Below are 16078 nucleotides of genomic sequence, written 5' to 3' on the forward strand. Positions count from 1 at the left end.
GGTAATTCCTGCATCAGTAAAGGCGGGACGGACACTGTGTGAAGAGGAAAGGGAAAACTTGAAGCAGTGTCTTCACGTCGCTCGCTGCTACTGAAAGAAAAAGGACAGGTTCAAAACTCTTGCGTGGGGGGGGGGGGGCGTGCAGAACGGACGGGGAGGGAGGTAGGAGCGGGGGAGGGCTGCCGGTCGGGCGAGCCGAGGGCGGGAAGGAGTCGCGCTGCGCGGGGACAGCTGGGTAAGCCTCCCCAAGCCTCTTATACAGGGCGCCTATGGTGTGTGTGTGTGTGTACAGTGGTGGAAATAAGTATTTGATCCCTTGCTGATTTTGTAAGTTTGCCCACTGACAAAGACATGAGCAGCCCATAATTGAAGGGTAGGTTATTGGTAACAGTGAGAGATAGCACATCACAAATTAAATCCGGAAAATCACATTGTGGAAAGTATATGAATTTATTTGCATTCTGCAGAGGGAAATAAGTATTTGATCCCCCACCAACCAGTAAGAGATCTGGCCCCTACAGACCAGGTAGATGCTCCAAATCAACTCGTTACCTGCATGACAGACAGCTGTCGGCAATGGTCACCTGTATGAAAGACACCTGTCCACAGACTCAGTGAATCAGTCAGACTCTAACCTCTACAAAATGGCCAAGAGCAAGGAGCTGTCTAAGGATGTCAGGGACAAGATCATACACCTGCACAAGGCTGGAATGGGCTACAAAACCATCAGTAAGACGCTGGGCGAGAAGGAGACAACTGTTGGTGCCATAGTAAGAAAATGGAAGAAGTACAAAATGACTGTCAATCGACAAAGATCTGGGGCTCCACGCAAAATCTCACCTCGTGGGGTATCCTTGATCATGAGGAAGGTTAGAAATCAGCCTACAACTACAAGGGGGGAACTTGTCAATGATCTCAAGGCAGCTGGGACCACTGTCACCACGAAAACCATTGGTAACACATTACGACATAACAGATTGCAATCCTGCAGTGCCCGCAAGGTCCCCCTGCTCCGGAAGGCACATGTGACGGCCCGTCTGAAGTTTGCCAGTGAACACCTGGATGATGCCGAGAGTGATTGGGAGAAGGTGCTGTGGTCAGATGAGACAAAAATTGAGCTCTTGGCATGAACTCAACTCGCCGTGTTTGGAGGAAGAGAAATGCTGCCTATGACCCAAAGAACACCGTCCCCACTGTCAAGCATGGAGGTGGAAATGTTATGTTTTGGGGGTGTTTCTCTGCTAAGGGCACAGGACTACTTCACCGCATCAATGGGAGAATGGATGGGGCCATGTACCGTACAATTCTGAGTGACAACCTCCTTCCCTCCGCCAGGGCCTTAAAAATGGGTCGTGGCTGGGTCTTCCAGCACGACAATGACCCAAAACATACAGCCAAGGCAACAAAGGAGTGGCTCAGGAAGAAGCACATTAGGGTCATGGAGTGGCCTAGCCAGTCACCAGACCTTAATCCCATTGAAAACTTATGGAGGGAGCTGAAGCTGCGAGTTGCCAAGCGACAGCCCAGAACTCTTAATGATTTAGAGATGATCTGCAAAGAGGAGTGGACCAAAATTCCTCCTGACATGTGTGCAAACCTCATCATCAACTACAGAAGACGTCTGACCGCTGTGCTTGCCAACAAGGGTTTTGCCACCAAGTATTAGGTCTTGTTTGCCAGAGGGATTAAATACTTATTTCCCTCTGCAGAATGCAAATAAATTCATATACTTTCCACAATGTGATTTTCCGGATTTAATTTGTGATGTGCTATCTCTCACTGTTACCAATAACCTACCCTTCAATTATGGGCTGCTCATGTCTTTGTCAGTGGGCAAACTTACAAAATCAGCAAGGGATCAAATACTTATTTCCACCACTGTATGTGTGCTATCAGCTCACCTGCTTCCAGCTGGGCTTTCCTTCCCTGTGTGCAGATCTCTGTGGGAAGCCAGCTGCTTGTTAGTCAGTGGGGGCTGGGCTTTGCTCAGCCTTCGTTTCAGCTAAGCTGCTTGTCTGAGAACGTCCTCTCCCTCTCTGGTTGTTTGTTTTCTCTAGGATTTCTCTTCCCCTCCCAGTCTGCTGGCTCAGTGAGTTTAACCCTTTATGTACTGTGTGTATTGTGTCCCTGCCTCTGACAGTATGTTTGTTCTGTAGGCCGTACTCCCGGAGCTTTCTCTCTGATTGTTTGTTGTGTTTAGGAGCTCTCACTCTCCCTCGTGTGCCTGCTGGCTCTGTCAGCTTAACCCTTTGTGTTCTGTGCCTCTGCCTCTGTCTTCTGTGGTTTGAGGCAAAGGCTTTCTGCCCACGTTTGGGTTTTGTACCTCTCACCCTTTCCTTGGCTTGCTTAGTTCCCCTGTCCTGCGCTAGGCCCGGGAGGGCGTGGCTTCACTCTGGTTCTGTTGTTTCCCCTTCTGCCCTATCGCTGGTGTTTAGCGCATGTCTGGCATCTTGGGGTCCGGGGGGGGGGCCCCTCTGGGTTCTTTCACCCCTCCCTGTGTGTGATTGGGTTCCAGTCCTGCCGTGAGGCCCGCACATGTGGCTCTGTGCGCTTGGGTTCCAGATTGGCCGCCAGGCCCGCCTGTATGCCTATTTCCCTTTCTTCCTGAGGTCCGCGAGGGAGGGTAGCTTAGGGGTATTGTGTAGCTGGGGTGTGTGTTGGTGGGTCGGTCTCCCCTTGGCCTGGGTCGGCGCTCTGTTGGCCTCGGCCAGGGTCCAAGGGCTCACGACCAACCCAACAGAAACCGCTATGGTTCTCCAAGCAAGTGGCTGAGAAAATAAAGGCTAAAGAGTTCGCAATCCAGAAATACAAAAAAACTCAAGATGAGGAACACGGGGAGGAATACCGGAGGAAACTGAAAGAAGCCAAGAGAGAAGTACATCTGGCGAAAGCGCAAGCAGAAGAACAAATGGCTAGAAAGGTAAGGAGGGGTGACAAAAATTTCTTCAGGTATATTAGTGCAAGGAGAATGTGAGACTAAAAGATACTGCAAACCGCTATGTAGATAATGATGAAGAAAAGGCAAATTTGCTAAATAGATACTTTTGTTCTGTTTTTACTGAAGAAAATCCGGGAGAAGGACCACGATGGACTGGCAAAAGTTCATTTGAGAATGGAGTGGATGTAGCACCGTTCACGGAAGAGAGTGTGTATCAATAACTAGAAAAACTAAAGGTGGACAAAGCCATGGGACCGGATGGGATCCACCCCAGGATATTGAGGGAGCTCAGAGAGGTTCTGGTAGGTCCTCTTAAAGATTTGTTTAATAAATCCTTAGAAATGGGAGAGGTTCCGAGGGATTGGAAAACGGCGGAGGTGGTCCCTCTTCACAAAAGTGGTGATAGGGAAGAAGCTGGAAACTACAGGCCGGTAAGCCTCACTTCGATTATTGGAAAAGTAATGGAAGCGATACTGAAGGAAAGGATAGTGAATTTCCTGGAAGAAAATGAGTTGCAAGATCCGAGACAACATGGTTTTACCAAAGGGAAATTGTGCCAAACGAATCTCATTGAATTCTTTGATTGGGTGACCGGAGAATTGAACCGTCGACGTGCTATAGTCGTAATCAAACATATAAATGGCAAGTGACCGACTCACCTGCAAATGCGCAGTACAGCCCGAACGTTGAGACGTCAAAAGTCCAAGCCCCGCCTCCAACAGCTCCAGAACCAGAAAGGAGGAGGAGTCAGAGGCGGGGCGAGGGGCGGAGAGTACACTAAACAGCCCCAAAGGTACGTGGAGAGGACGGGGTGTGGGAATCGGAGGGGGCGTGGAAATCAGAGGGGGAAGGAGGAACGAATGAAGGCCCCCCTCCCCGACGTTGCCGATGCCGCTGCTCCTGCCTCCCTGTCACAGTAACACCTATACAACACGGCCGAGACCACAATCAAGTCAAGTGCAACGGGATAACAATTACGCTGCGCGCGACACAAATGCGAGAGGTTCGCCAACCCACGCGACTCTTCCATTCATACTTCCACAGCCGGCCAGCGCCCTGCCTTCCTCTCCTCTGATTGGCGGAGCCCCGAGGGGAGGAGCCATGGCGGCGGTGACATTTCACCCCAAGAGGCGTGGCCCCAGACGCAGACATCGAGTGCTGCGGTTTCGGGGGGAGGAGCCATGGCGGCGGTGATGACGTTTCACCCCGAGAGGCGTGGCCCCGGACGCGGACATCGAGTGCTGTGGTTTCGCGTGGGGGTAGGGGGGGAGGCCAAGGGAAAGAGGAGGGTTGCTAGACATGGGGGGAGGGCAGGGGAGAGAGGAGGGTTGGTGGACGGGGGGAGGCCTGGGGAGAGAGGGCTGCTGGACATGGGGGGAGGGCAGGGGAGAGAACAGGGTTGCTGGACATGGGGGGAGGGCAGGGGAGAGAGGAGGGTTGGTGGGGGGGGGGGGAGGCCAGGGGAGAGAGGGCTGCAGGACATGGGGGGAGGGCAGGGGAGAGAACACGGTTGATGGATGGGGGGGAGCCCATAGAAAAAAAAACTCGCCTGTTTTAACAGGCTTAACGGCTAGTCTACTTAGATTTCAGTAAGGCTTTTGACACGGTTCCCCACAGGAGGCTCTTAAATAAACTGGATGGGCTGAAGATAGGACCCAAAGTGGAACTGGATTAGGAACTGGTTGACGGACAGGCGCCAGAGGGTGGTGGTGAATGGAGTTCGCTCGGAGGAGGGAAAGGTGAGTAGTGGAGTGCCTCAGGGATCGGTGCTGGGGCCGATTCTGTTCAATATATTTGTGAGTGACATTGCCGAAGGGTTAGAAGGTAAAGTTTGCCTATTTGCGGATGATACTAAGATTTGTAACACAGTGGACACCCCGGAGGGAGTGGAAAACATGAAAAAGGATCTGAAAAAGCTAGAAGAATGGTCTAAGGTTTGGCAATTAAAATTCAATGCGAAGAAATGCAAAGTGATGCACTTAGGGAGTAGAAATCCAAGAGAGGCGTATGTGTTAGGCGGTGAGAGTCTGCTAGGTACGGATGGGGAGAGGGATCTTGGGGTGATAGTATCTGAGGATCTGAAGGCGATGAAACAGTGTGACAAGGCGGTGGTCGTAGCTAGAAGGTTACTAGGCTGTATAGAGAGAGGTGTGACCAGCAGAAGAAAAGAGGTGTTGATGCCCCTGTAGAAGTTGTTGGTGAGGCCCCACCTGGAGTATTGTGTTCAGTTTTGGAGGCCGTATCTTGCTAAGGATGTAAAAAGAATTGAAGCGGTACAAAGAAAAGCTACGAGGATGGTATGGAATTTGCGTTACAAGACTATGAGGAGAGACTTGCGGACCTGAACATGTATACCCTGGAGGAAAGAAGAAACAGGGGTGATATGATACAGACGTTCAAATATTTGAAAGGTATTAATCCGCAAACAAAACTTTCCCGGAGATGGGAAGGCGGTAGAACGAGAGGGCATGAAATGAGATTGAAGGGAGGCAGACTCAAGAAGAATGTCAGGAAGTATTTTTTCACGGAGAGGGTGGTGGATGCTTGGAATGCCCTCCCGCGGGAGGTGGTGGAGATCAAAACGGTAAACGGAATTCAAACATGCGTGGGATAAACATATGTTATGACTGGAGATGTGTGAACCCTTGTGCCCCAACTGAGCACGGCGAAGATGGAGAGATGCCGTACTCGGTCAGGCAGCCAGACAACCCCTAGCTTCACCTGGGAAGCGACCACCGTTCACCGAGAGTTGAGCCTTCCTTTGGGCAATTGCGTCTTTTGGATGTCCGCAGGGCTCTGTTGCAGTATCTACAGCTGTCAAATGACTTCAGGGCTTCTGATCATCTTTTTGTATTGTTGACAGGTCCTCAACGCAGGTGTAAGGCGTCTAAAGCCACTATAGCCTGTTGGCTCAGGGAAGTCATTTTTTCTGTGTATCTGCTTTCAGGGCGGGCTCCCCCTGAAGCGTTTAAAGCGCATTCCACGAGAGCGATTTCCTCCTCGTGGGCTGAAACAGGTGTCCTTTCTCTTCAAGAGATCTGTCATGCAGTTACTTGGGCTTCTCAGCTCTCGTTTGTGCGGCATTAGAGGCTGGATGTGGCAGCGAAGCAGGACGCGCATTTTGGAGCGCAGGTACTGGCTCATGGAGTTGCCGGTTCCCACCCTACGTAGGGAGTGCTTTTGTACTGTTATGACTGGAGATGTGTGAGCCCTTGTGCCCCGACTGAGCACAGCGAAGATGGAGAGATGCCATACTCGGTCAGGCAGCCAGACAACCCCTAGCTTCACCTGGGAAGCGACCACCGTTCACAGAGAGTTGAGCCCTCAGCTGCAGGTGGCCACCAGGACTTCTAGAACCGGCGGGGTTGCACAGCCGCTGACCAGGATGGCAGGAATACAGAAACAGTCCAGCAACAGAACTCCAAATAGGCAAGAATAGTCAAAAATCAGTCCAGGGTCAAGGCAGGCAGCAAACAAGCGAAATCCAAGAACTAGTCAAGGTCCGGTACGCAGGAAATCAGGAACAGGCAAGAGCCGGCGAACAACACTCCGACAGCAACTCCTCAGAACAATTGAGGCCGAAGCAAAGAAGGCCTGGAGGCAGTGCTTTAAACAGTGAAGCAATCAGAGCAAACCAAACTCAGGTGCATCCAACATGGCAGCCCCCATAGGAGATCCTCCCACGACCAGATATGGAGTTCCTTCCTGTTCTCGTTTAGACAAGATGGCTGCCCCCTCCTGAGCTAGCCAAGATGGCTGCTGCTCTTGCTCCAAGCCGGATGACGGCTGCCGGGTTAGGAAACAGAAACTGATCCCATCCTGGAGAAGTGTATTAGAGCGTAACAACATAAAGGAATCCTATGCAGAAGGAAGGGATCCTCAGGAGCTTAGCCTAGAATGGGTGGCAGAGCTGGTGGTTGGGCGGCGGGGATAGTGCTGGGCAGACTTATACGATTTGTGCCAGAGCTGGTGGTGGGAGGCGGGACTGGTAGTTTGGAGGCGGGGATAGTGCTGGGCAGACTTATAGGGTCTGTGCCAGAGCTGGTGGTTGGGAGGCGGGGATAGGGCTGGCCAGACTTATACGGTCTGTGCACTGAAGAGGACAGTACAAATAAAAAAGTAGCACATATGAATTTATCTTCTTGGGCAGACTGGATGGACCGTGCAGGTCTTTTTCTGACGTCATCTACTATGTTTACTATGTTTATGTTTACGGATTACACCCTGCCTCCCAACCACCAGTCCTGCCTCCCACCACCGGCTCTGGCATGATTGTACATATTATTTTTAACTTTTCCCTGATCACCACTGACTTAATTCTGTTCCTCATTCATTTCATTTCTGCATTTTATCTTATTACTAGTAAAAAAGGCCCGTTTCTGACAAATGAAACGGGCGCTAGCAAGGTTTTCCTCGGAATATGTATGTTTGAGAGAGTGTGTGTGAGATTGACTGTGTGAGAGAGAGGGAATGAGAATCAGAGTGTGTGCCAGGGGCCCATCACTCCCTCCTCCCTGCCAGTTGCAGGGTCCCCCTCCCTCCCAGTTCCAGGGTCATTCCCTCCCTCCCTCCCAGTTCCAGGGTCGTCCCCCTCCCAGTCCCAGGGTGCGTCCGAGTTTCAGGGTCCCCCCACCCTCCGTCCCTCAGAGTTTCAGAGTCCCCACCATCCCAGTTCCAGGGCCACCTTCCCTCCCAGTTGAAACAGCTATAGACTTGTTTCTGATGGAGCAACAATTTAAAAACGACAATGTGGAGCAGCAGCTGCTAGGTTTGTTTGGTTTAGAGTGTATGGCAATGACGGCAGCGTGGGTGAGTAAAGGCAAGCTCCTAAGACTATGGGAGGAGTTAATTGTTTTAGTTGCAAGGAGCTGTGCACCCCAGCTGACCTTGTTAATCACCCAGGGCAGAGTTAATTGCTTGATTTGCAAGGAGCTCTGCACCCCAGCTGACCTTGTTAATCTCCCAGGGCAACCACTCCAGGTGCCTGAGAAAACAATGAGCTCCCTCTCAGCTATTTCTCTCTGCTTGTTTTACGACTCTCTTTCCTTTGTGTATTTGCTAAACCGGATATCTATGCCACCTCAAGTTTCCGGCTGGAGGCTTCAATTAGAACGTTGGAGGTGCCTTTATATATAGAGATTTTAATTCAACCATTTATTATATTATCTCATTTATGTTATCTTATTATATTTTATATTGCTTTTATAATTCAACCAGGAATTACATTATGGCATGAATGTTTATTTATGTGTGATCTGAATCCATAATTGTATTTATAACTGTATTTTTATGTGTTTTTATGTTAGACCCCTGAGGCAGGCGCTTGTACGCCGAAACACGGCCCGTGTCAGTTCTTTTTCACAATAAAGGACGGCTATTATCCCTTTCTTGAAGGCCCGTGGTGCTTTTTTTGTCTGTGCTCTATAGAGAAAGAAACGACAGGTTTTGGCAATATGCTGAATGTGAGCAGAGAAGGAGAGAGAGGAGTCGAAGATGACCCCAAGGTTACGAGCTGATGAGACAGGGAGAATGTCGTGTTCTCGAGGACCTTGGCATTATGGAGGCATTGGCAATGCAAAGGCAAAGGCTGCAGTCTCTAAGTGCTTAATAAAGCCCTTCAACACCAAAGGCACAGCTGCAGCAATCTCTAAGCAGCAATCTCTAAGCAATCTCTAACGGAGGCTGTTCAGGCACAAACCACAGAGCAGGCAGAAAGCACAGTGAAACACAGAGAGGCTTCCCACACCCAGGTGTAGTGTAGTGAAGCAATTAGAGTCATGCTGGAAGCAGCCAGCACAGAGAGAGAGAGAGAGCTAACCCAGGCAACACCCACAGGTGCAGTATAGTGAGGCAATTAGTGACATGCTGCTGGATGCAGCCAGCACAGAGAGCCAGAGCTAGCTCAGAAAGGACAGACAGAAGAAACAGGAGCCAGCTAGGAAGCTGACCCCCAGGAATAAGGTAAGTCTGAGGGTGGTCACGGCCACAGACGTGACAGAGAATGAGAGTGCCATCCACAGAAATAGAGAAAGGGGGGGAGAGGAGAGGTGGGTTTAGGAGGAAAGATGAGAAGCTTGGTTTTGGCCATGTTAAGTTTCAGATGACGCTGAGACATCCAGGCAGCGATATCAGATAGGCAGGCTTTAGTGCTTCCATTTCCTCGACCAGCATATTGCCATCTAAATCTGCAAACTTTATTGAATTTACATGATAAATTTCCAGTTCCGTAGCATATTTTTGTAATTCCTTCTTTGGGATTTCTTGAAATTTACTTAACAATCCAAATTAATATTTTTCTTCAATTACTTAAACCATGGCTCCAAAGACTGCAAAGCCTTGTCTAAGACCTGGCTGAAGCAATTTACCTGGTAAGCTTCCTTGGAATCAGCAATGGGATCATCAGCAGACTCTTAAATAATTTTTTTCCCTCTTTCGCAGTCGATTTGTTTTGAAGTCTGGTTGACCTCCAAGTCATTTGTAAGCTCAGTTGCACAATCCATAACTTGTTCAAAGCCAGTCTTTCTATATTGTTTCAGCCAACGCAAGAGCTTTTAAAATTAAGAGCGAGCTATGGCAAGATCTAGGCCCCTGTTTTCTAAGGCGCGCTGTGTTTTTAGCGCGTGGGATAGGAGAAGAGCAGATATGGTCCCTCTTCACAAAAGTGGTGACAGAGAAGAAGCTGGAAACTACAGACCGGTAAGCCTCACTTCGGTTAATGGAAAAGTAAGGACAAACCAAGGTCAGTTATAAATATAAAGTAGCACATACACTGAGTGTATCTTGCTGAGCAGACTGGAAAACTCTTTTTATTGGAAAAAAACTAAAAACAAATAACATACAAATCAAAAACAAGCTCCTAGCTATACACGGTCCTCCTATCTATGTACACCCCACTCCCCCTCCTCAATGGTACAGTGGAAACTGTTTATTAGAAAAACCAAAGAAAAAAACCGGACATGCAAATCAAACCCCAAGCGCCTAGCTAGACATGGTCTGCCTATCTATGTACACCCCCTCTCCCTCCTCAATAATACAATGAATCAACCCCCCCGACCCCCCCCCCCAAACCCCTTCAAACAACTGGCACACAATCCCCTGGTAGCATGTCCCCTCTTGGCGGCTTAAGCCTCACGTGTCTCGACCACCTCAAAGCCACCCCCACCCCTTTTTCCACCCTTTCCCACTTCGCCGTTTCCTGCACCGCCCTTACCACATCCCAGCTGACTACCTCCGCCGGCCGGACCTCCTGGTACAGGGACACCCTGCAGCGCGCCATCCAGAGGCAGTACCGCAATATCACCGAAATTAGAAAGCGTGTTACCGGATCCCCGCGTCCCCCTCCACCCTCTGGGCCGTACACCCAGTCCGCATAGCTGTAGTTGCGGAAACTGGGGATCTGCAGCAACGAGGAAACCCGGTCAGAGACCTGGACTGTAAATGGGCACCTCACCAGGAAATTCTCCATCGTCTCTTCAGTTCCAGCACATTCCTCCCGTGGGCACCCTCTATCCCGCACATTGTGATATTTCAAATTTCCTCGGACGTACAGTCTACCGTGAAAGGACAGCCACGCCAGGTCTTTATACTTCGCCGGGATGCAGTTCGAAGCAATCAACCGTAACCCCTGCTGCACCCGTTGTCCTGCCTTCACCTCCCCCACCATCAGCCCCACACCCTCACCAATTTCACTAGGGTCTTGCAATAACTCACCCCCCCCCCCGGGGCCCCCCTTCGCAGTGCCACTACCCTCCCCCCCCTCCCGCCATAGGTCCCAATATCTCGGCCACCACTGCAGGACACTCCTTGCCCACCCCGGTGGCTCCCGCCCTACCGCCCTCCCCAGATTGAACTGCAGGAACAAAGCGCTGAAAAACAGGACTGGGTTTATCATGCCCACCCCCCCTCCCTCCTAGGCAGATATGTAACATTCTGTTTTACCGGATTTGTCCTGTTGCCCCAGAGCAGCCGGAAGAACACCCCATACAAGGCCGCGTACCGGCTCTCCGGCAGCAAGCAGATGTAACTGACGAACAGAAACAAAGGAACTAAGTGTGCCTTGATGAGCTGTACCCGCTCCCCCATGGTCATTCTCCACCCCTTCCATCTATCCACCCTCCCCTTCGCTTCGTGGAGACACCTATCCCAGTTGCAGAGCCTATAATCCCCCTTCTCGAAGTATATTCCCAAGACCCTTATACGTTCCACAGCTGTAGGAAACCTACCTCCCAACTCAAACTGCAGCCCCTGATCCCCAACCCACAGGCTATTGGACTTTTGAAAATTGACCTGCGACGCTGTTGCCTGCGAGTATTCCTGGATCAGGTTCTGCAATCTACCTCCCTCCCTCTGGTCCGCTACCCACACTGTAACGTCATCTGCATACGCCACGACCCTTAACTGGCTATTGTCCCCCACCTCTACCCCTTCCAGCCCCTCCGCCCCCCCCTTCTCCAGCTGTCTTATAAAAGGGTCGATGGCGTATGCATACAACAGCGGGCTGAGCGGGCACCCCTGCCGGACCCCTGCCCCTACCTCAAACCCCTGCCCCCTCCACCCGTTAACCAGGAGAAAACACCCCGCATGCCGATAGAGTAGCTGTAATTGCTCTATTCAGCCCTTCAGAAACCCATAGCACTCCAGAATGCTCCATAGGACACCCCACTGCACTCAAACGCTTTTTCCTGGTCGAATGTTACCAACAGCCTACCGTGCCCTCCCATTCTACTGTGTTCTACCCCCTCCCGCACCCATGCTGCCGCTTCCAAGACCCCTCTCCCTTTAACCCCACATGCTTGCGAGGCTGCCAGCAAATCCCCATACACCTGCCTCATTCTCTGGAATAGCATTCGCGCAAAAATTTTCCGATCTGTATTAAGCAATGCTATAGGCCGCCAGTTGGCCAACATCGCCGGGTCCTTCTCCTTACTTAGTAGGATAAGAGCCGCCTCTGTCAGGGAACTAGGCAAGGAACCCTCCAACTGGGCTGCCCCCCATACCCTCACCAGGATCGGCACCAGCTGCTCCTTAAAGGCCTGGTAGAACTCAGTCGTTAGCCCATCCGGCCCCGGCGAGGGTCTTCCTGTGGAGCACCCCAGTGGCTTCCTCCACCTCCTGTTCTGTCCACGGGTTCAAGAGGGCCTGAAGCTGGGGTCCCCCGTGACCTATCCCCGGGGTCCCTTCCACATAATGCTCCATCTGCTCTATATTGATCTGCTGGGCTGAAAAGAACGCCGCAAAGTGGTCCCTCACTGCCCCCAGAATCCCCTCCCGGGTGTCCTGCAGGACCCCCTGTGTGTCCCGCACCCCCTCCATCACCCTGCGTGCCCTCCGCTCCCGGCAGCATGCGAAGGGGTCCGGACTACACATTTTCCCGAAGTCCCGCTCGTACACCAAGGAGGTGTAGCGGTTGTACTGTACCTGCTCCAGGAGTGCTTGGAGATCATGTATTTCTTCCTCCCTCCCCCCTTGTGAAATCAGTGTGTCCCTCTTTTTCTTTATCGCCATGCCCAACTTTGTCCTTTCCCTCCCCTCCCTTCTCGCCTGTCTGAGAAAGAATCCCCGCGTTCGTCTTTTCACTGTGTCCCACCACTCCCCCAATGACTGAAATGCCCCCTGCACTGACACCTGATCTTCCAAAACCGGCGGTACTCCTCCCGCACCTGCTCGCTACCTAACCACTTTAAATTCAGTCGCCATAACCCCCTCCCTGGCCTCTGCGCTGCCGTCCCCCCCCCCACCTGAAGGAGGACCATGTGGTGGTCTGAAAAGTCCACGTCCACGGTTCGTGGACCCCCCAGACAAACCCCCTTCTTTACCAGGAATCTATCGATTCTACTCTTACACTGCCCTCGAAAGAACGTGAACCCCTCCTGTTCCTCACAGAAGGCCACATGCGCGTCTACCAGCTCCGCCTCCCGCATGATCCCTGCCAGCCTCACCCCGTCATAGCCCACCTGTACCGATCGTCCCCCACTATCCTTTTTCCGTAATATGGTGTTAAAATCCCCCCCCCCAGACTACTTGGCGCGAAGTGTATAGGTAGGGCTTGATCTTCCCAAAGAGGAGTACCCTTTCCTTCTTGCTTTGGGGCCCGTACACATTCACCACCCTCAGTGCTCTATCCTCCCAAATTGCATCCACAAGACATCTCCCCTCCCCCAGCTCCACCACTCGCTGAATATTCACCCGGTGGGACTTAAATAAGATCCCCACCCCACCATACCTCTCCCCCGCCAACCCCCACACCGAGGGACTCCACTTCCAGGCCCGCCTCGCCCGCCTGATCACCTTAATGGACCGCAGCCGAGTCTCCTGGAGCAGGAAGCAATCTGCTCGGACCCTCGCGAACCAGTCATAAGCTAAACCCTGCTTCTTCGGAGAGGCCATGCTGGCCACATTCAGCGTGGCAAATGTCAACACTAAGCCTGCCATCCTCATTGCGAGTCACGGGTCTGCTCACTCCCCCCTTCTTTCCTTATCTCCTGGGATACCCCCTTCTTACCCTGAAGCAGGTCCTCTGCTATGCGGTCTACGTCGTCCCCTGCCAGATCCCCCTCCCCCCCATGGCCTTCCTGTCTGCACCTTACCCCCCCTCCCCAGTTCTTCCTTCCTTTCTTCTTTGCTCTATCTGGACCTACCCCCTGATCCCTCCCTCTCCCCTCTCCCCCCCACCCCCTACCTCCTCCTCCGAGTCCTCCACCTCCCCCAAGTCCTCCAGATCCTCCTCTAGCTCCACTCTGTCCCCCCAAGCCTGCACTTGGGCCTTCACCACCTGCCCGGCCCCCTCAGCTTTCCTCTTACTCCCCTTTCCCCTCCCTCCCTCCCTTCCCTCTTCCTCCTCCCTCACCCCTCCCCTCCCCCAGAGACTTCCCACCCTTCTTTCTACCACCAGTACCCTCCGCCAGTGCTTCCTCATATTTCCGTTTGCCCTCTCTGATCCCCCCTGCCGCCCCCTCTTCCTCCATTAACTCCACCTCTTCTCCTTCCCCCTGTTCTTCCTCCTCCCTCCCAACCTCCCTATCCTCCTCCTCCAACACCTGAAATCTGTTCCCCCCTCTTCCCCTGCAGCGACCCCTCCCCGCCCACCCCTAGTTCCCCCCCTCTGAAACTTCCCTTTCCTCTGTGGCACTTGTACCCACTCCCCCTCTCCCCCCTGCTCCACTCCTGACCCAGCCCCCCGCCGCCCCCCCTCCTTCTCCCCCCTTGCCCCTCCCTGCCTATCACCCCCTGCCCTACCCCTCCTCCCTTACCCCCCTCCCTGTCCCTTCCCCCACATATCCCACTTGTTATGGGCCACCCTAGGGCAGTTTCGATATGCATGGCCTAACCCACCGCAGAGGTTGCACCTGATCGCGGTGCAGTCCTCTGTGGCGTGCTGATCCCCGCATCTTCCACACTTTACCACTGGGCATGACATGCTGAAGTGCCTAAACGAACCACATCTGAAGCACTGCCGTGGCTGCCCCTTGTAAAAGCACAGTATCCTGTCGCGACCGATAAAGGCAGCTGAGGGAATGTGCTGGACCACATGGCTCTCCTGTCTCAATTTGACCAGGGCTCCTCAACCTCCTGCCCAAACCCTGCTTGGATCTGGTAACTTTGTAAGCGGGGATCTCAGCTCCGCATACCTCTATAGCCAGTAAGCTAAATCTGCCCCAGAGATAGACTCATTTCTTACGAGCAGGGTCCGGCTTGCTGATTGGAATGGCCCTGAGGTCCTGCCACTCCCCCATTCCCCTCACCCCCTCGTACCTTTCCCAGAATATTTCCATCCCCCTCTGGGTCAAGCCATATTCTGGGATGTTGATGGGGTGTATACACGCGTAAAAGTCCTCGGGTATAAACCCCATCCCCATCACCAGCCTCAAGACCCGATCCCTGGAGGGCATAGCCCCCTCCCCTATCCATTTCAGCTGTACCACATTTCGCCGCTTAGGCAGCTGTCCACCCCCTGTCCCCGCTCCCCCCCAACCCCTCCCTGGGCCCTCAAAACCACCCGATCTCCCCCCTCCTTCCTTCCCCCTCCCTGGACTACTGCCGCAAAGGACTTGGACCCCAGCCCCCACCGCCCCCCTCCACACTTGTTCCAGCCCTTCCCTCTGCCTCCCCCCTTCTGTCGCTCTGCCCCTCCCCTCATCCCTCTCCCTTCCTCAATATCTACAGCCCCCTCCCTCTCCCGCTGTCCCCCGTCCCCTTCCCTCTCAGAAAAACATCCAGCAACGTTCATAGTCAGTTCTGCTGCTTGGGCTGCCTCCAACTGATTGTCCTGCCCATCTCCACTTCCTGGAACGTCCCAGCTCGTCCCTGCCACTGCAGGCTCCAGCCTCTGGGCTAATCGCCTCCTCTCCTCTGTCTCCTGGCGATACTCTGGCTCCTGCCCAGTCAGGTCTGCAGCTGGCGATACCAGACTCCCTGCTCGCTCCGCCCCCGAACTCCCTCCAACCTCCGGCACCAGGGGCGGAGCCTCCGGAACTCCGCCGCTCCCCTTGGCTCCTCGCTCCCAGCCGTCCCGCTGGCAGGTCCGCTCCACCACCCGCTGCACATCTGTTGGACTTGCCATGTCCACTTCTCTAGTCAAAGAAAGTCTCTCAACAATCGGATTACTTCCTCCTTGCTTCTGGTGCAGTCCCTCCTGCGTTCTCCCAATGGCTGGCGCTTCCCGGGGGCATGGCTTGTCCGTTCCTGATTCCGCCACAGGCTGGCTGTTAGCACCCCCCGATTTCACCTCTTTTAATGGACAGCTGGTCAAATGAGCTTCCAGCTGCTGCCCGCTCCTATTCCTCTCTCTCCAACCCCTCTCCTGTAAACCGCCAGCTACTCCATGCTCATGGAAGACCTCCTCTGCTCCCAGACTTCGTGGGCGGGGCTTCTCCAGACGCCATGCTGCCTTGGTGTCCACTTCAGCCATTGCAGACCCGGCCAAAAATACTGGAGTCTGCCTCTGCTGACCCTTTTCCAACAGGGCCTCCTTCAAGGCAACTGTCTCTGCTGTTTGCACAACTGCAGGTAAGCCCTCTGAGACTTCGACCACCACCTCTATAGAAAACAGGCTGCTACCTGCGTCTCCCTCTGCTGCCTCCATTATCTGGAGTTTTGACAATTTACTGAGTTCTTTCCTCCCCTCCACAGGTAGGATCTCTG

Source organism: Microcaecilia unicolor, chromosome 8 (genome assembly GCF_901765095.1).
Source record: "Microcaecilia unicolor chromosome 8, aMicUni1.1, whole genome shotgun sequence".
Taxonomy (NCBI): domain Eukaryota; kingdom Metazoa; phylum Chordata; class Amphibia; order Gymnophiona; family Siphonopidae; genus Microcaecilia; species Microcaecilia unicolor.